The sequence below is a fragment of the Cyprinus carpio genome, chromosome A16, assembly GCF_018340385.1.
Source record: "Cyprinus carpio isolate SPL01 chromosome A16, ASM1834038v1, whole genome shotgun sequence".
Taxonomy (NCBI): Eukaryota; Metazoa; Chordata; class Actinopteri; order Cypriniformes; family Cyprinidae; genus Cyprinus; species Cyprinus carpio.
This window is the reverse complement of record NC_056587.1, coordinates 10,145,702-10,167,084: the sequence shown is the minus strand read 5'-3', so window position 1 is coordinate 10,167,084 and position 21,383 is coordinate 10,145,702. Positions and strand designations below refer to the sequence as shown.

The window sequence follows — 21,383 nt, the reverse complement described above, 5'->3', positions numbered from 1 at the left end:
AAAAAAAAAAAAAAATCCGTAAAAAATAATTTAACTCTGATAAACTAAGTAAAATAAAATAATACTTATTTTTTAGATTTTTTAAGTGTAAACTTCTCAGAATAAACACCTCAAATTTGGCAGTGCATATGACCGGCTTTTATTCATTTTAAATATAATGGATAGTGTAAGCAGATAAAAGAAACTAAAATGTAAGCCTGAGATTTTTTTTGTCTCAGTGTACACGAATGAAATGATGCTTTGATCTACTGTTGTACAAAGGAAACAACTATTAACAGCAATTTTTTTAACATTAAAAATGCAAACAACGAGGATTATATTCTATAGAAACAATGCAAAGTACATTTGTTTTTTCCACAATATTCACATACTTGAATGTTTTCACAGCATCAGCATTTTATTATATGCAAAGTTCAAGCTGTTTAAATTCAGATATATATTAGCTCTTGTGGGCGAAACAAGACTGTTTTCCCATTGTCTTCAATCTGCAAAAAGAAGATTTTACAGTCAACATGGGTTTTCACTGACTTATCTCTTCAGTTTAAACTCATTCCTTGGAAAGACTTTAGGAGACAGAAAAGGGATACTCCACCCCAAAATGAAAAATTTGTCATTAATCACTTACCCCCATGTCATTCCAAACACAATTTTTGTAAGCGAAGAAAACAAAAATAATGACTTTATTCAATATTTCCTTTTGTAACAGTTCCTCTGTGTCTCTCCATATCACCATATGTTGTGTATGCTCTTCTATATCATCCGCGCCACAAGGATGCGCTGTTTTCTACATGTATTTAGCTTTGATTTGAAATAAAAACAGCGAATGATACAGAAGAGCATACACAGCACACCGTAGACAAAGGAATTACTGAATAAAGTCGTTATTTTTGTTTTCTTCGCTTACAAAAAAGTGTTCCCGCCGCTTCATATAACCCAGATTGCACATCTGATGGCAGGAGAAGTATTCTGACGACGACTTTCATACTTTTTATGGACCTTGACACTGTTATTTACTTGGCAGTCCATGAGACAGTCTCAAGCCTACAGGTTTCCATCCAAAATATATTATATTGTGTTCCGAAGACGAACGGAGCTTTTTTGGGTTTGGAACAACATGAGGGTAAATGATTAATGACAAAATTTTCATTTTGGGGTGGAGGATCCCTTTAATCGAAAAGGTGGAATGATTAAAGCTGTTTGAAACTGGACCCATCTCTGTGTTTCTCTCACATCTTGATGGTGAACATTAGTGATTCTCACCCCCCCCCCCCCCCCCCGTCATAGACAATATTCAAAGGCCCTACCTCTAATCTAAGCTGATATGCACTGCTGGTTGTAATAAAACTAAATAAACTCAAAATATCATATTTTAATTTGAGTGTTTTTAGTATTTTATGTAGGATTATGTTAATTTGACTTATGGGGCCCTCCTGGAAGTTTGTAGGGGGCCCCCTGGTTGAGAACCACTGTTGTAGATAGCTTGCTAATGTATGTAACTTACTAAGCCCATTCTCATGAGTATCTCTTCGTTGGCATGCAGGAACTGAGCTTTGGCTGTAGGTGAGTATGACAAGAGACGTTTGTCCCATTCAGTGGGTCCGAAGTCTTGCTTGACCTCCATAAAGTCACGCTTAAGTTCAGTAATGCTGGCGTAGTGCTTCAAAATCATCTCATAGGACACATCAAAATCCTAAAAAGAGCATATATGAGCAGGATTGATTAGACTAGACAAGCCTTCTTAAATCTTCAGCGGATTGAACCAATATAAATTTCACACACCTCCAGCATCAGAATGCTGTGACGAATATAGACGTTCTCTCCTTCACTTCTTCTTATCTAGAAAAAAAAAAACAAGACTGTGGATTAATATGCTCTGGATAAGAAGGAAGGTGACAAAAATGATAGAAACAGATGAGTATTTCACCTTCCTCATAAGCACCGACTCGATCTCAGACTGCTAAGAGAGAGAGAGATGATTTTAGAGGATTGAAACTTTGTGTATGTGCAGTTTGTAGTATGTGTGTGTTTGTAACCTCAGACTCCAGTGTGATGTTCCATATGTCTTTTGTCTTCTCCTGATAGGTTTTTATAATGGACACATGTTGTGTGGTTGGAGTGGAAGTCAGTGGTTGGTCAGTTTCTGGATCTGTGGGCGGGGTTTTGGGCGGAGCCACTGGGGAAAAATAACAGGTGTGGGTAGAAGAGTGGGAACTAGAGACAGAGAAAGAAATATTCAGGATGACATGGTAAGATGGACTGACATTAGAGACATCTTTTGCGAATCATATACCATAATCTTTAGGGGAAACGCCCAGAAGGATAAAGCAGTCATCCTCCACTTCTGTCTGCAGTTGTTCTGGTTTTTTCTCTGGTACCAATGTTTTTTTTGTTCTTTCCTCTATTTCCTCTACTTCTTCCCTTCTCCTCTTCTCTTCCTCAGCCCTCCTGTCCACTTTAAGGACATCTGCAACAACTTTATTAGAGTAGAGAATATGAATTTATTGACAAAGACTGCCAATTGTGTGATAATATATAATTGATCTCACTTAGATGTTGTTACTTTGTATATGTATATAAAAACATCTACTTGATGGCTAAAGAATTCTACAAAAATCACAAATATTTGGGATTTAGTAAGATTTTATTTAAAACGAAAAAAAAAAAAAATTATATTATTTAGCAAGGACACGTTAAATTGATCAAAACTGACAAAAGACTTTTACATTGTTACAAAATATTGTTCCAAGAGTTCTTTTTCCACAAAAATATTAAGCAACTGTTTTCAACATTTATAAAAATAAGATTTTTTTTTTTTTTTGCGCATCAAATAAGCATATTGGAATGATTCCTGAAGGATCATGTGACACTCAAGACTGGAATAATGATGCTGAAAAATTCAATTGACATTTTAAAAACTTATATTAAATTAGTAAAAAAAAAAAAAAAGTAATTTTAGTATTCCACAATATTACTGTTTTTACTGTACATTTGATCTTAGTGTGCATTAAAAAAACCTTACTGACGCCAAACTTTTGAACAGTAGTGCATATTTAAAAATATAGAAATTGTGTATGTACCTGATTCGTTTGGTGAAACATCAAAAAAGAATGAACCAGTCGTCATCTTTTTCAATCTGAGGCTGTGCTTCTGTTTTCACAGTAATAGCTGGCTGCACTCTTCTGGCTTCCAGCTCTTGTTTTCGCTTCTCTTGTTCTCTTACTCTCTCCTCCTCCTCCTCCTCCTTCTCTCTCACTCTCATCTGCTGCTGTCTCATTCTTCTGTCTTCCTGTTCTTTCATCCTGCGCTCTTCAGTAGCCACTGAAACTACAGATAAAAACATATAAGGGTTTTACTAATTAGGCTATAATATGTTTCTCTCACCTGAAGCAATGCCAGGATAGGATAGAGAATAAAACATGCAGCCTTTGTAATCACCTGAAGGGACGCTCCTCATCTCAGGAGGTGCTGTGTCCAAAAGCTCAAACCAATCATCATCATCCTCCTCCTGAACCCCGACAGGAATCATCGGCAGATCAACGTCAGCTCTCTCTCTGCACTCATCAATGATCAATCTCTTTTCTTCAGTGATCAGTGTTTTCTCTCTCATCTGCTCCTCCACCACTCTCTGAACTCTCTGGTCTTTGATGAGTTCAAGGACCTCAAAATCTCTGCTTCTGACATCTGAATGAAGCACAGTAAACAGTGGGGTTTGTGTAGGTGTTTTCCATCACGAGAAGATTGTGAAATTATTTGTGCCATAAATTCATAAAAAAAAACATGTAAAACTTGCTTTTATGAGAAGCATGTACTAATTAATATTGATAGTAGTCTTGGGTAAAAACATTTTTTAAATTATAATAAAGTTTTATGTAATGAAATCATCAAATAATGATGATTTTGCAAATGTATTGATAAGTCTTTAAGTCAGTTTTCTTCTAGCCATACATTTTTTTTTTGTAGTTATTTGGTTTATGTTATTGTATTACTGTTGCTATATGCATGTGATAGAGTCCGTTATGTGTGTTACTTGTACCTGATGGGAAACTCTTCTGCTCATACGGCACTTTGTCAAAAAGCTGAAACCAGTCGTCATCAGTGTCTCTGGGCACGATTGGAAACTCTGGGGTTTGTATGATGCTCGTCATCTTCTCTGGCACTATTATTTGTTCTTTAGTGCTCATGGTCATCACCTCAGTCACTTGCTCCTCTGTTCTCATTCGGCTCTGAATCACCTCCTCTTTGGCCTCATACAGCTCAACATTTGGACCTCGCAGCTGTGAATACACTAAGGGATGAATGGGTTAGCACCATCTTATTTGTCAGATCTTTTACAGGTGTATAAGCCCTTTAGGTCTTTAAGATCTTCTGATCAATCTGCTTTAATTGCACAGATGACTAGGTATAAGCGAAGGGGCGATCGGGCCTTTGCAGTTGCCTCTCCAAAGCGTTCCGCTTAATATTAGACATGCTCCAACTCTAAATGTCTTTAAGAATTGCATGAAGTCTCATCTTCTTCCCGTAGCATTTGAGCCAGCAGAGCAGGAATGAATCTGCTCACATCTGGTCACAGAAACCCATTTTAGTGGTTGAAATTTGTTTATAAAGCATTTTAAAATCCTATTTATGAATGTTTCTAGTGTTTTAATAAAGTGTGGTCAGGAAAAACACACTTGCTTAGCTACTCACAGGTACAGGTGCAACTTATAAGTAATACTGTAGACAGTCGCTCTCCAAATAAATATGTGAACATGAAATATTAATTTCAATTTTAGTTTATTTTTTTATAAATTAGCTTTTTATGAGCATTTTTCATTATTAAAATAATCAATTATTTTCTTATAGCTTTCACTAAGAAAAAAATTGAACGATATAAAGGTTTTGAAAACGATTCCCCTGTCATTATCATTATAGTTGTGGTGTGAACTTCACTATTCTCATAGTATAATGATTATTGTTATAGTTATCTTTCTTTGTGCAAACCAGCCTTGAGAGTAACTACTTTGTAGGCCTATGTGGTTCCAAATTCAGCAATTGTCACTACTAATGGATAACTGAGTCAGGTTTTAAAGTGACAGCGCTGCTTTTAAAGTGAAATCTGATGAAGTCTCTCACTGATGTAAATCACAGGACAAAAGAAAAAGATTAACTGATTAACTTTTGCTGATCAACTTTTGTAGATTGAATACAGATTAATGTTTATCTGAAGATTTTTTTAAGTTTCACTTAAATTAAAAGTTGTAATATTTTTCAGAGCCTATTAAAATGTTAAAAATAATGGCTTTCAATTATAACTGTAATGATGATGAATGGCTATAATTAATGGCAAAAATTGAGGTGATAATGAATTTAATAGAGACATCAATAGCAGTATTGGTATCAAAAATACTGGACTTTGTTAAAAAAAATAGGCTACTTAGTAAAGCTATGAAATTAAACACACATGTAAATAATACTATCTTTATATTGTTTCTACATTAATTTCAAGGTTCAATGTGAAATTATGATAATATATTAATATGCAAATAATCACGACTAATTACAGAAAAATGTCCAGAAAGAGATCCGGATGGCCCCCTTAAAATTTTCTATTTGATAATCTGGCCCTCAAATGAAAATAATAGCCCTGTTTTAGTTGGACGATGGTAAATATGATATATCTGACAGCTAGATAGTGTAATGGACCAATCTGAATACAGTATTTCAGAGAGCTGGGTAATTAAATGTACAAGTATACCTGGAAGGGGGCGTAATATTTCCATGGTTTGTGGAATCACATCAAATAGAATGTACCAGTCGTCATATTTCTTTATTGGTTTGAGGTTATATACTATCTGTTGCAAATCTGAAATTTAAAGCATTTCAAGCATTTGATGAAAAGCAGTGAACTCAATTTCTGGTGACAGAAGCACAGTCACATGACATACCTGCGGGGGTAGCAGAAGGCATCAATGACATGCGATCAAGTAAAATGTACCAATCATCTGTCTCTGCTCGTTGAAGCTCCTCCTTCTCAACTTGCTGCAACCTTTGTTCAAACCTTTCCACTTCTTGTAATCCAAACCTCAGCTCTTCCGCCTCAACTAGCTTTCGTTCGATAGCGTCCACCTCTTCAAGTCTCTGTTCCACAATTTCCAATCTCTCAAAAGTGCCCTTAGATCCCAGTGTCTTCTTTTCAGTGATCATTACACGTCTTTCCAACATCTCCACACTCTCAATCTTTTTGTCTAATTCTTCTTGTGATTCCACTAAAGAGTTGACCTCCTGTGTCCACTGTTTAGCGATTACTACCCTTTGTATTATTTCTCCATTGACTTCTAGTACTTCTTCTTTTAGTGTCTCCTTTTAGAGGTTTCATGATTTCCTGTTTTAATTCAAAATCAAGAAGTTCTTTCTCAATAATGTCAGACCCCTCCTGGATGACCTGAGCTTCAATGGTTTGTGTTATCACAAGATCATCTGTGAGCCTCTTCTCTGTCCCCTTCACATCTTCTCTCTGTTCTTCAGTCTTAAGGGGCTGCTGGATGTCCGATAGTAAAACTGGAACAAAATAAAGCAAAATTACCATCAATCACAGCTTTTTCCTTCAGGCAATGTTTTAATGTTTTAATGGAAAATATATATTTTTGCACATCAGTCCAGTGGGAATTTCTTCGTGAATGTTTTGGAAAATGTCAGCCCAGCTTGCCCTTTTATCCTTATGTCAACAAATTAGGTTGATTACCAGTGGTGGCTTGACTTTTTGGTATGTGGTGAAAGTGAGAAAGCCTAAGTTCAAGCTTCAGAAAAAAAAAATGTTATCTATCTATCTATCTATCTATCTATCTATCTATCTATCTATCTATCTATCTATCTATCTATCTATCTATCTATCTATCTATCTATCTATCTATCTATCTATCTATCTATCTATCTATCTATCTGTATGTTTAGTTAGCCATGGATGTATGGCACCCACTGAAGCCCTCCTATTATGTACACAGTGGTTTTTTGAGAGTGTTAAAAAGACTTACACGGGCTACCATCAAGGAAGACACACCAATCATCCGCATGATGCTTCCACTTCTGCAGCTTCTTGCTTTCTTGCATCACATCATCTGTACAGGAAAATATTTTTCAATATTTTCAAAAAGAAAGAGAAAGGAAAAGACTAGACCAAAAATTGTATAATGCAAATGACTATGTATATGTTTGAACACATTAATTATTTATTAAAATAAATTAAATTAATATGTGTTTGGCATGAGATCAAATGTATTTGTTGTTCATTTAGATTATTATTTAAATTATTTTAATATGCCTCACCTGATGTAGAAATGTGCCATTTTTCTGGACCATAGACCAGGAACCAGTCATCCAACTCTGTTCGAATTGGTTGTTTTAGAACATAGCAGGATTTCTTCATTAACTGAAAAGAGTTTTATTATATTTACCTTTGTCCAACTAAAGCAACTACTTGCATGTTTGCAAACAAACATTTAATTAGTCAATCACACATTACCACAAAAAATACATCAATAAAAAAGCTAATATCTAAAAACAAAATCTATACAACTAAATAAAAAGCTACTTTTTTAAACATCTAACCAAACTAAAGCATGAATCAATCAATCAATCAATCAATCACTAGTTGCCTTCTCTCTTGATGATGAAACGTGTGAATCGTGGAGGGGCCCGAGTGATGTTGCCGCTGGCCTTCAGACACTCAGACTGAGTGCGTCCATGGTAACGGAACCTTGAACCCAAGGTCAGGATTCTTTTTGTTTTTTTGTCTTTAAGTCTGTTTCTGAGAAACACATTGAGAGGTATGGTCTTATGACTTGAAACTTCCCAAGTATGTTCAATAAACATGTTTTTACTAGAGAATACTGTATTTGCATATATTTGACTGGAGCGCCCCCTTGTGTTTCAAATGGTTATGAATACAAAACATTGCTGCACCTTGTTAAGCCTTGGTTATGTAATACACATACATACATGGACTTACCTGAAGAAACTATGATGTTCCACACAGCATTTCCACAGTTGTTTGCAGGCTCTATAGTTGGCCAAACTGAAGCTGATGGCACCATCAAACTCATCCTGCTAAATCAGGTCACATGGAAAAAATGTAATCCACATAATCACAACAAAACTTTTTTTTGTTGTCACTACACCAGATGAGTAAAAGGAATGCATAATCCAACATTAACATATGCAGAAAATAAAGAAATGGAAAATGAGTGTGCATGAATACCTCAGAAGGGCGCATCTTCAGAAGAAAGGTGCTGCGTTTGTGGGAGATTTTAAGAACTCTGGGCCAGTCGAATATATTTGTTTTAATTTCATCCTCATATACTATTAGTCCTTCAGAGCAAACGCCGAGCATCACATCTGCATCGTTGACATCCTATGAACATATCAAACACTAAACTAAAGATGTGCACTGTTCATGACATGTTAAAGGAATAGCTCATCCAAAAATAAATATTCTGTCATCATTTATTTACCTTTATGTCGTTTCAAGCCCACTTTCTTTCATCTTTGGAACAAAAAGAAGACAGAAAGTTGTACATGTTTGGAAAAAGAAGGCGAGTAAATGTCCAATGTTGTTTTGGACCCCACTGACTTTAGTCATACGGGCTTGAAAAGATGTAGAAGTAAATAAATGATGACAGAATTATCATTTTTGGGATGGGATACTATGAAGACATTCCAAAAATATTCCGAATTTGAATATAATTACTTTGGCAGGATGCAGGTCAACTCCATACATGGGAAGTCCCATGGCGTTCTCAATGAAAAGCATATCTGCTTGAGCAGGACTCATGAATCTGTGTAATAAAAGAAATGATACAAATGTCTGTTGTTGTGTATGGGTTAGAGGACATATGTGTGAGTTTGATGGTGCAGGAGACCTGTATGTAGAATGCAGCTCTATTATTCTCTCCTCCAACTCCTCACTCTGATTGGGTGCAAGAACAATTTCACTTGACATAGTTGTTCTTGTGGAGATTCGGGTCATAATCGCCAATTGTTGACTGAACTGTGTATGAACCCAGCAGAGCCAGGATGTCTGATGGACAGGGCAGACGGCCAGTCAGAATATCTTTCCTCAGCTGAAGACACAGGAGATATCTGACAAAAAAACACGCACAAACATAACAACGTTACTACTGTATACACACAACTTATATTCAAACAGTCTCACGGAGTTCAGTGTGTATTTGTATGTTTAATAATAATGATACTTTGAATCTAAATTTACATATAAAGCCTTTCAGGATTTCAAGGTTGCTTCACAAACACTTAATACATGCAACAAATGCTAATCCAAGCAAAAACAAATAATACAGAGACAACGAGGACAAATCTGAAGTGGGAAATGCAACAGAGGAGACATTAGAAAATAGTGTAAATAAGTCAGATTTCAGTTTCAGGTTTTGTATATCTGGATAGTTTGTGTCTTATTGTACCTTGTGATGTCTTCAGCTATAATGGAGGGATCGGGTGGGTAAAACTTGATGTTGAAAAAGAATTCAGTTACTGGACCTGAAACAAACATACAGGGAACAGATGCAGAGATGAAAAACGCAAGAATCTTCCCCATTCACTAAAAAACTAAACAAAAAAACATACTTTTTATCTGTTTTCGGATCTCTTTAGCACAGTCCAGCCATACCTGAAATAAACACAAAATGATAATACTTAAAAAAAAAAGAATAAAAATCTCTATATGTCAGTCAGATAAAAAATAAATACCCGTGTATTAGGAGAATCCCACATGACCAGACCATAATAATCCCTCTCCAACAGGTCAAGGTGTTCACAAACTTTACTGAAGAGATCCTGTCCCAGTGCATTTCTCTGTGGAAGAAAAAAAAGAGAATTTTATTGTTAATATCTATATTTTTTATGTCTTTAAATCTTTTACAGTAAAAATATCTAAGCATTCTTAAAACAAAATAAATTTACTTAGCTGAGTAAGATAAGACTGGTTTCTAGTCAATATACCTTATTATTTATTTATGTACTAATAGTTTTGTTCTTGTTATAAGCATGAATCTCATTAATTGATAGATTTATACTTAAAAAAAATATTTGCTAGTTGAGTAAGAAAAATTAACTTAATTCATTATTATTATGGAGACATTGTAAAAGGATATTATAAGATATATTATTATCATTAAACAGAAAGAAGATCTTTGCACCTCCAGCTCCCACACAAAGTAAGTGTCGTCCAGGAAATTCACTCGGCACTGCAACATGTCTATCAAACTTTTCTCTTCTCTTCTATTTATTCCTCTGGTGGTGTAATGCAGCCGGCCTTGTCCTTTTCTCTACAATATATATCAGGGAATGAGCTGCAAAAGTCAGTTCTCTTCAGAACTGTTCTTTAGTTCACGTTCATGTTAATGTGGTTCTGTATTGTAGCAGCACACGTCTGTATGCGGCATCATAAGAGGCCCTGCCCTCCTACACTGTCCCATTTTGTGATAGTGCTATGAGTGTTTTAGAAAGATATGACCCCCTCCCCCCCAACTCACATACAAATACACATGCCTGTTTAAAGCAATGAGTGAGGGCACTGTGACAAGGGTGGAGGATCAACACAAATTCCCATGACGTTAGTACAGAGATGAATTGTGAATTGTAAAGATGAAACCAGACCCAGTCTCTTAAACAAAACTGAAAACATTTCATTTTGAACCCCCCTCTTCTCCAATGACACAGCTAACAAATGTTTTATTTTTTTAGTTGCTAACTTCAAAATGAAGAGCTAGAGCCTCGACAGACACAGATATATTCCTACCACGTTTACTGATATAAATATGGGACTAAGCAAGCCTTTCCATCAATTTATTCATTCTCTAAACCTCTACTCCTAAGCAAGTTCATGGGGAGGCTGGGGCCTTTCTATGCAAGTCTTTCTATTTAACAATATATATACTGTAAGTGCAATATGATATTACTATATAAATGTGTGTGTCTTGGACAAATGAACCCCTGAGCAGTCTTCTGTCTGTTATCTCTCTCAGTGCAGAGGAAAGTATGAGAAACTCAAGATAGATAACACTGTAACTGTCATACTTTTACAAATGAACAGCCTGTGGCCTGTTGCATATATTTATACTAGTCTTACAAGTTAATACTAATTTTTTCTTTAAGACTGGGCACATCAGTTACCTAAAAATGTAGACCGGATTCATTTGAATCAGAAAAGTAAAACTGATTTTCCCTTGGCTAACTGCTAGTTGGTCAGACTGGGTTCTTTAGACAGAGTTTTAACATAGCAGCTGTGTTTATGCAACTGTCCATCTGTCAGATTATTTGCAAAATGAAAAAGGGTCTAACAATAAACTTTGTTAATTAAAGCAATCGTGGAAAAGTACCATATAAGTTTTGATCTAAATCTACAATTTTGACTCAAATCCCACATATGTGTCTGTTTTGTGGTTGAAAATGTTGTTTACTGAAATACTGGAATACTTTTAACACTTCCAACAATTTATTCAAAACATGCACTTTCACAATAATTGGACATCAGTCTTAGCTAATCTTAATGAGACTGGTGAAATCTGAGATTTTTCTGTTATTAACAAATGTAGTGTTTCTTTTTTGACTGGAAGACATTAAACTGAAATGCTGCTGTAGACAGAAAAAAAACCCCACATTCAGTCTGATAACCGAGATCATTTTTTTTATTGTTATTATTTCATTATATGTTGGTTCTTTAACTGGCACCCGCTAATATCAAAAGCTGTAGGGCTGTCATTAAACAATTCGAATTTCGAATATTCGTTGAAATTTATTTTTTTTTTTTTTTTTTTTGCATTCGAATTTGAGGTCTGCATCAGGCAGCCTTTATCAGTGGCGCGCGAAGTACACCACTAGTGTCACTGCTTTTGCTAGCCTGTCCAGTTGAACCCACTAGATGCGGCGCTGCTACGTTGTTCATTCAGTATATTGCAGAAAACGAGAACATCAGTGTGGAGATGTTGTTTACCTCAAAACTGAAACCAAGCCGTACACACAGAAGGCATATTTATCACATTTTCTAGAGGGACATCTATCAGCGTCACTCGCGTCTCGCACAAGACGGCTGCATCCGAAAACTTAGGCAGCTGACTTGCTGCCTCGCTCCCGTATGAGGCAATGACTTTGCTGGCAGTGATTTTGCACGAAGGCACCTCATGAAACTGATGTCGGACAGACTTCTGAATCTTTTGCTTCCATCTTTTGCTCAACCCATCACAGAATGGAACGCACACTTTTAAAAAAACATGTCTCAAGACTTTATAGCGGTTTTTCCCCATCACACTGTATCTCATGTTTTTAAATGAAGCAAGTAGCCATTACTTTTTTTGATAGACAATAACATTTTTTATCTGCACTGCTGGCTTCACAACTTTGCAGATAGTTTATGTTCACATACAGTTACATGACGCACTGCATGAAAGGTAATATTCGAAAAGGCATAACAGAGGCATTTTAAGTTGATTGATATGAAAGACATTCTCTACTGAACAATCAATAGTGTTTTAGCAGCAATTAAGCCATTCACATTGGAGGACAAGGAAAAAAATACCTCCACCCTGACATAGCAAATCACACCAACATAATATGGAGAAGAAAAAAAATGAATCATGACATGCTTTGGTATAATATATCAGCATATGCTGTTCACCTCCTTTGAATATCCATTTCTTTATTTCCTATTTTCCTTTTAAGGAATTTTCCATGTCCAGTACAAGTTATTCACAAACAACAGCATTTGTGGCATGATGTTATTACCAGAAAAAAATCATTTCAATTTGTTCCTTGTTTTCATAAAAAGAAAAAGCAAAAATTAAGGATCATTGTTATGGGTCAGCACTTGAAATGGAAGTGAAACGGGTTAAGTTTTTTGAGGCTTTAAAAGCAGAAATAAGAAGCTCATCATTTGATAAAAGCACTGACATTTCATTCTTCTTTTAGAACTTTTATTTGATCTGTAACACTGTTTAAAATACACTCATTTAAGGGCTTTAGGGTTTATGGCATTACAGTGTCATGGCTGACGTGCTGTTTGAAATGCTGTTGACTGAGATTAACTTCTACTGAATCTGAAATGTTCCTTGAATTCTGTTCAAACCAAGTAGCAACTTTATTGAAGGTTTTAGACTCTTCAGTCTCACCAGGCTTAGATGTTAAAGAAACAAAGCAAATTTACTTATTGTTTGTGTATGGTCACTTTAGCAGGCAAGATAGTGATGGGTGTGCTCTGGAGCCCTGGGCCAAAGATGGGGAACAGCTTTCCAGTGAACTTATCATTATATGTACATAGGTGCTTGTTGTTGCTTGTATCCCAGAAGGACACCTCTACCTTCTCCATATTGACCTTTACCCTGATGGTTTCAGGCCTTCTCTCTAAATTCAGCTCAGTCCGTGGAGTGGACAGTGCACTGTAGACTCCTTTACTCAGACCGATGGTCCACACTCCGGCTGTTGTTGTTACTGTGAACTTCCTCTTCCGAACCACAGATTCCTTGCATACTCCCAAGATCCATTTGGGGTGGTCAGCCACACGGACCTCCCAACGGTGCCGCCCTGAGGAGAAACCCTCTGAGCCAAGGACAAAAACACAGGGATCAAACCTCTCAGGGTTGTCTGGGAAAGTCTGTCTTTCCAGACTCTGTTGCACACTGGAAAAATCAGAAGATATGGAGAGCCAGGGCGAGACTGTGTTGGGATCCAGGATTACAGGCACTGCAGACAAAACAATTGTTACAGTGACTCACAAAGCTCGGAGTTAATCTTACACACACATTTTAGGCAAGGTGAAAAAGTGCACTCACAACATGTGACATGAGACAGCATCTTTTCCCAGACTTTGTAACCCAAAGCGCCTACATGCAAGGCCATGTCGATGAGAGCTCCTTGAACCTTCTTTGGTTCCTCACCAGTCCACTGGGTTCTGTGACAGACATCAAGAGATTATCTTTACCTTCCGTTTAATAGATGGAATGTCACATCCAAGATGATATCATTGTGCTAATCAGGATCTGGCTAATTCGGCTCGTTCTTCGTACGTTGCTTATTACATCTGAGATGAAACGTCACATCCAAGATGATATCATCGCGCTAATCAGGATCTGGCTAATTCGGTTCTTCGAACGCACCTGCTGTTGATGATTAGTATGACTGGATTGAGTTATCTGAGATAATTGCGCGTTCATGGGTTGGTTTAAAAGGGGTTATGTATCGATACTCGAAACCACGATCAGCAATGCAGCGATCGGCTGGTGGCAAGACGGCAACCTAATGACATCAAAGAATTAAAAAAGACACCTGACGAAAAACTTGACAAATTTCTGTACTTTTATAAGGAAACAGCCAAGTGAACAAAATTAAATGTTATAATAGATAAAATGAAATGTGCACTGTTTTTATTTTATTTTAATTTACGTGATTCCCAATTAATTATATTCACGATTTCTTATATTTGTACATGCTTTACATTTTTATTTCAATGTAGTAATTAGCAATTCATGTAATTTTATATTTGAACAGATTTATTACATGACAACATTAATTAAAGTATCTTAAGGGTCAAGATCATGTTATCTGCATCTCCTGTGCTCCATCAAGCCACTCCCATACTAGTTGTCACCTATTAAATTAATGCACAACTCTACATTATCTGTATAGCATGTGTCTAAGACTCAAATACAATTATGAAGTAATTATTTCACTACGAATAAATCTTTCAGTGAGTAAAACTGGCTGTGTTAATGACTACACAACATTATTATATTATCTTTAAATTATTTTAAAATTATTTTTTTTTTTTTTAATTATTGTCCCTGGATCAGTAGGATGCTCTTGTAATAAAGAAGCGGTGGTAGCGGACAGATTTTAAGTATCAATTCTGCTTAAAAAGTTGCAATCTAATCTTGTTTACATGAAATAAGCCTGCTCCCGAGCAGGTTTAAACTTACGGACCTGTTGCCATGACAGCAACTCTGGGATGAGCTTAGAAGAACCAAACAATCCAAGATCATTCCAAATCATCAACAATCAAATCCAGTTAACTAAGTTAGCGACGTATAAAGAACAGGACCCTTGTCTGCATTCATCACCAGAGAGAAGTCTGCCATTTTCACTGTGAGGTCCAGTTATGCCCTTTTAATTAAACATTATGAGATTAAAACAACATCAACAAAACTATTGGTTGCTGAATTTTTCATGGGTGAAATCCAGTTTCAATACGAATCTATTGGAATTTTTGCATGAGGGCAAAAAGATCTTCCTACGCAGATTTTCCAACTGTGTTTCAAGTTGGTCACGCAAATTTGCCATGTTGACCAACACAAAATTGCTTTCTTGCTGTGAAAGTGACTTCTTTGTGAACAAATGTACATGGATACTTGTTTGGGTTTATCTAGGCATTGTGTTTTGTGTCACTTTATTATTAAACCCGATTTCTCAAAATGGTGCGCTTGTGTGCTTTTCCTTGAGCGAATGTCCTGAATGTGCAGTCACGCACAACAGACCAACAGCCAGGGTCAGGATTTTGATAAATTATAAATTACATTTTTTTTTTTTTCACCAAACCATATTGTACTCTATATTTCAAGAGTACTTAAGTAACCAGGGATAATTCTGTGATCAAGTTTGAATCTGGTCGCTATGTGCTACCATAATATGGACAAGCATAAGCCAGACATTTTCAGTCATTTTCATTTTGAAAGTGAAAAGTGAAAAAGAAAAAAAAAAGTGACATGACATAAAGCCAAGTATGGTGACCCATACTCAGAATTCGTGCTCTGCATTTAACCCATACAAAGTGCACACACAAAGCAGCAAACACACACACACACCGTGAGCACACACCCGGAGCAGTGGGCAGCCATTTATGCTGCGGCGCCCGGGGAGCAGATGGGGGTTCGGTGCCTTGCTCAAGGGCACCTCAGTCGTGGTATTGCCGACCCGAGACTCAAACCCACAACCTTAGGGTTAGGAGTCAAACTCTCTAACCATTAGGCCACGACTTCCCCACAAGTTCATTTTTGGATGAACTATCCGTTTTAAGATCTATAACATGAATTTAGAAACTAGAAAGGGTGAATTTTTCATTTCATGTGAACTTTAAAAACAATCAATGTAAAGAACAACAAAATAAAATGCATCAGTGTGAGTAAATATGACTTATCTATAGTGGTATTAAGCAAGAAAATTTATAGCAAAGCAGACCTGAGAAACGCTTGATAAAATAAAAAGGCACATACCGTCTTTTTAGGCTCTGGAAATTCTGTGGAAGAATAAGAAAAGTTAAAATATAAGAGCTGAATGTGGGACATGTCTGATTACGTTATCAGCTATGTTAAAGTGAGAAACCCTGCCAGTATATATATATATATACCTGAAGAAAAGTCAAATCCTCGTCTCCCATTTCCCTCTTTACTGACTGAATCAATTTAGCAAGAGCTGTGATATCGCGACTGATGTTTTCAATCTTCTCATTCATCATTTGCTTCTTCTCATTTTTCTTCTCTATACAAAGCATTTATTCTCGATGTCTCCTCATCACGCAGGACCTGATGGAGTCTTTCAAACTCCTCTTTGATTTGATTCTCTGCATTCTTGAGTCTGGCTCTGTAACAAAATGGAGAAGTGGAATAAGCATTAATTAAAATTATTCAGATTTCGCTGGATTTATGTGTTTGGCCTCCAAAACGTTTTTGGAGACTGCTTACCTCAATAAAGGAGACCGTGTCTTTATATCTTTTTTTTCATCCTTTTAAAGGAATCCTGCTTACTTTCCAGTATTTGATTTTCATGTTAAGCTCCTCCTACAAAACATTGCACGTTAGAAGTATTTCCATGAAAGCTGTAACATGAAGTGGGTTGATTTTTTATAGCAATGAGCTCACCTTGCAGAAAGGCACTCCTTGCTCTATGGGCACCAGTTCGTGTCCCGGATGAAGAGTCACGCACTCGACGCACACGGGTTCCTCGTCTTTAATGCAGAAGATCTGGAAGGGACGCTGGTGGAAACCACAGATGACCTCATCTACACCAGTACCTTGTCCTCTCAGGTTCCTCTCCTTTTTAAAGGATACGCAGGTGTCATTTAATGCGCGGTTAGGGATCGGTGTCTCCCCGTCGCCAGCATTTTCTGCACATCGGGCACTGCTGTTTCGACTGGTTCTTCCAGCTGCCCTCCAGGCATTCCTGACAGAAACTGTGGCTACACGAGAGCAACACGGGTTCCCTAAAAATGTCTTTGCACACAGGACAAGTCAAGTCTTTTTTCTAGAAGAGATGGCTTGTCTGTGATGTCCTCGTCACTGTAGTCTGCCATGTCGTTTAGCTTGTACTTTCACTAAACTATATTTTCTCAGCAGGGTTTAAAAAAAACGTTTAAAACATCGGTCCTCCTGCGTTTTAAAAAGTTAAACTTCTTGTTTAAAAAGAAAGAAGGAAGCGTTTGTTAAGGACGAGAAGATCTACCTGTTTTCGTTTTATTCCTGGCAACTTCCGCGTATGTGAAAGAGGGAGGGCGGGAGAGACACCAGAAAATAAAAATAAAAGTGCAAACCAGTCAAACAAGTTGTCTACATTTTCGTCCAGACCAGAGCCATAAAGAGAGAGTTGCGACTACGGAAAGTTCGAAATGTTTGGTTGTCACGTGATTCATGTAAACTTCAGACAGTTCCAGGAAGTGCGTTTGGCGGCCATTCAAAACTGATAGAGTAGAGTGACAGAACTGAGATTTCTGGTAATAAGGAGTCAATAAATGCATTTATTTTATATATTTATACAACACACCGACATATGTATGTAGCATGAGTATGTAGTTACAGCGATGTTGTTTTTAAAATATCAAATCAGGTAATTTTTGAGGATTAGTGTTCAATTACCGCTATTTTAGAAAACTTAACTTTCAGGCTAACGTTAAGTTGTATAAACACGGGTTGCTGTTGCCTTTTTATGTTACATATGGTTCTTTTTTTTTTTTTTTTTTTTCACTGATCTCATGTTAACTAATGTCATATTGATGACTTTCAGATAGTTCAGCGAGAGGCTGGTGACAGGTGACTTTCAGCTCGCACCGCACCAGAGCCATGGGACAATTAACTATTAGCAGCAGTAATTAACATGTTAAGTAAATGTAAAATGAAGCTTATTGTTTACAATTCTTACAATTAAATATAGTAATATAATAATTATGTATTATAGATATTTATATATCTAATGCATAATTCTTACAATACTTATTCATATACACAATATATTGGTTTAAAAATGAGAAAAACATTTACAAGCATACTCATATATAAACATATACACTGCCATTCAAAAGTAATGATGCTGAAAATTCAGCTTAAAAGAGTAAATTACATTTTAAAATGAGAAAAACAGTTATTTTAAATTGTAATTATATATTATGAGATTACTTTGTTATTTTATTCAAATAAATGCTATTACTATTTACAGCAATTCATGAATAATTTCTAATAAATTTAATAGCATGCCAAGCATTTTGTATGTGTCCTTTCTTTCATGTTGTCCTTGCTAGTCTCCACCATGGTTTGCTGTGCTGCCTGGGGATCTGCTCCTACTCGGTCAGAGAAATGTGTGGTGCGGATGTATGGGCTTTTCCTTCCCCGCTGACATGGAGAGGAGAAAAAAAAATGGTTGGCTCAAGTCAGCAGGAGCAATCTAAATATAAATAAAAATTACAAAAAACTAAAAAATTTTTGATGAGGTAATTGTACTTAAATTTATTTGCACTTTTTTTACATGGAACAATTATTTACTAGGAAATAAGGAAACAGCAAAACCCAGGGAGCTGAGACTCATGGTGATACATTGCAGGGAGTCATTCAGTGTTGACCTATAACTGTGCCATTTAACCACCATGTGATATGTACCGTACCCGGTGTTGGGTAGACAAAAAAAAAAGTTGTGTGGTGGAAACTAACCTCAAGTCACTCTGCAGGCACATTTTGAGGCAAACCAATTTGTCCATGACCAAAAAATTCAAGAGTAGCCTTGAGACCAGAATGCTATTCCCACAATCTTTGTGCAATCGTCCGTGGTCAAAAAGAGGGTAGGGCCCCCTGCAATCCACGATGCCCCCTAGACCTGTAACATACACGCAAATCGCTGCTGATCACAGCTGATATAGTATTAACAGGTGATACTATATAGATATAGGTATAAACTTGTACTAGTTGAAGTAATATTTTCTAGAGGCTAGAGAGGAGAGTACGAGGACAGGTGACCCCGACCCGAGTCAGTCACGCAGCAAGTCAGTCAGCAGTTCCAGTCCAGCATTCGCCTGAACCATCATCCAGTTTACCTGGGTCTATTAAAAAAATTAAAGAGACAAGAGAAAATATCAAAAATCAAAGGCAGTCACTAAGAAAAATAAAGAATGAAAATGCAGCTCTAAAAAAAAAACAATTAAAATTAGGACAAAACAAACATTTTAAAGAAATTTTTGTCAAAGAGAACCAAATTATGGGCATTAGGAAGACGAACGAACCACAAAAAGGGTATGAAATGGATCAATGAAACAATTCGAAGGCATGAAAAATTAAAATTCGCTTTGCAGCCGTCCAATTGGTTACACAAGACCCTACAAGTAATTTGCAGATTCCCTTGCCAGTGATCAGAACCCTGCACAGAGGATGGAATGGTAACAAATTTGAGCCTGGTGTATTGCTGGCTTATTTGAAACATACCTTTTGTTTTCATTCTTCATGTCCCATGGTCCCCCTCAGCACTCCTGAACCTGCATCAATCACTGATGCTCCATCAAGAACAGTCCTGTGGCACCACTAATCCCTCCCCCTACCAGCACCCACAGTATGTTACTTTTATACACTAACAAGTTTAGTAAATAATACAGTAGTATATTATATATCTAAGACGGTTATATAACTTATAGACAGGTAATAGTTCAGTGAAAATCACAATGCCTAAAACACTCCATCCATGTTTGGTGCAAACTCAGTTCACTACTTAATTTAATATCAATAGGTTGCTTTTATATTAAATTAATTATTTAATACGTGTATAAGAACAAACGTTATAAAACTCATTTTTACCACTTCCACTCCACCACTGTCACACAGCGGTCAAACAACATTATATTGAACTAATATGTAACGTTAGCTAACTTTCCCCACCCTGCAAAAAATATATGTTTAGATCTCCTTTTCCTCTAATTCAAAACAACGATTGATGAAACTGAATTAAGAAGGCACAGATTTTACACTTAATGGGTGTTGGTTACTAACTTTATTCAGCTCCCACTCCTATCCTACATAATATGACCTGTTAGTATCCGATTAACATCCCTTAAATCTGGGAACTATTGAGAGGCCTCCACAGGCCGCCATTTCTGTAAAAAAAAGTGTTCCATGGAGTTTGTCGCAAATCTCTCTCTATATGGCTCTGGTCCAGACCTGGGGGCTGTTTCATAAAACAAGTTTGCCAAGATAAGCCAGGCTTATTTCATGTTAGTCTGACTTATTTTTTCACTTGATTTGGTTCATAAATCATAATTACCATAAGCTTAAGCTCATCACTCTGTGGCAATTTATGCTGGAAACTAACCTGTTCATGAGCAGGCTAAGCTAAGCTCCTCTAACACTGACCAGAGGAACGCATTGAGATTACCACTGACTCTCATCACAGTAGACTACACACTATTTGTGCATTTTATTATTAGTCCAGAATAAAAGTATACAGAAAATGCAACTTAAATGATCAAAATAAGAAATAGGCTATAACCATCGATATTTAATGTATTGTGCCCAAAATGTAATCACTTTTTTTTATATATTGAAAACATTTTTAAACACCTTTAAATTTTGTGTGTTTTAAAATGTAGTTTTAAATTTTAACAACATTTAAAACACCCCCTGGGGGCTGTTTCATAACCAATACGCTAAGAAAGCGGGGATTAAGTCTAAACCTGTTACTTGAAATACCTAAAAAAAAATCAAATTGGGACTAAAGCAGTTTCATAAACGCACATGTTTTACTTTAAGGGGATACTCCACCCCAAAATGAAGATTTTGTTATTAATCACTTCCCCCCATGTCGTTCCAAACCCAGTAAAAGGCTCCGTTTCGTCTTTGGAACACAATTTAAGATATTTTGGGATGAAAACCTGGAGGCTTGTGACTGTCATGTAAATAACAATAAAAGTCGTCATCAGAATACTCCCCATCTGCCATCGACGTGCAGGTTATCTAGGTTATATGAAGTGACGGGAACACTTTTTGTTAGCGAAGAAAAAAAAATATGACTTTATTCAACAATTCATTTGTCACCAGTACTCCTCTCTGTTTTCCTTCATACAACACAGTATGCTGTGTATGCTCTTCTGTATCAAATCCGCACCA

At 36.5% G+C, this 21,383-nt stretch overlaps 2 pseudogenes; both read right to left on the bottom strand.

Moving 5' to 3' along the window:
• Positions 1 to 399: 399 nt before the first annotated feature.
• Positions 400 to 10,343, bottom strand: LOC122134414 (annotated as a pseudogene).
• Positions 10,344 to 12,244: 1,901 nt separating this feature from the next.
• On the bottom strand, positions 12,245 to 17,323 carry LOC122147997 (annotated as a pseudogene).
• Positions 17,324 to 21,383: the final 4,060 nt, after the last annotated feature.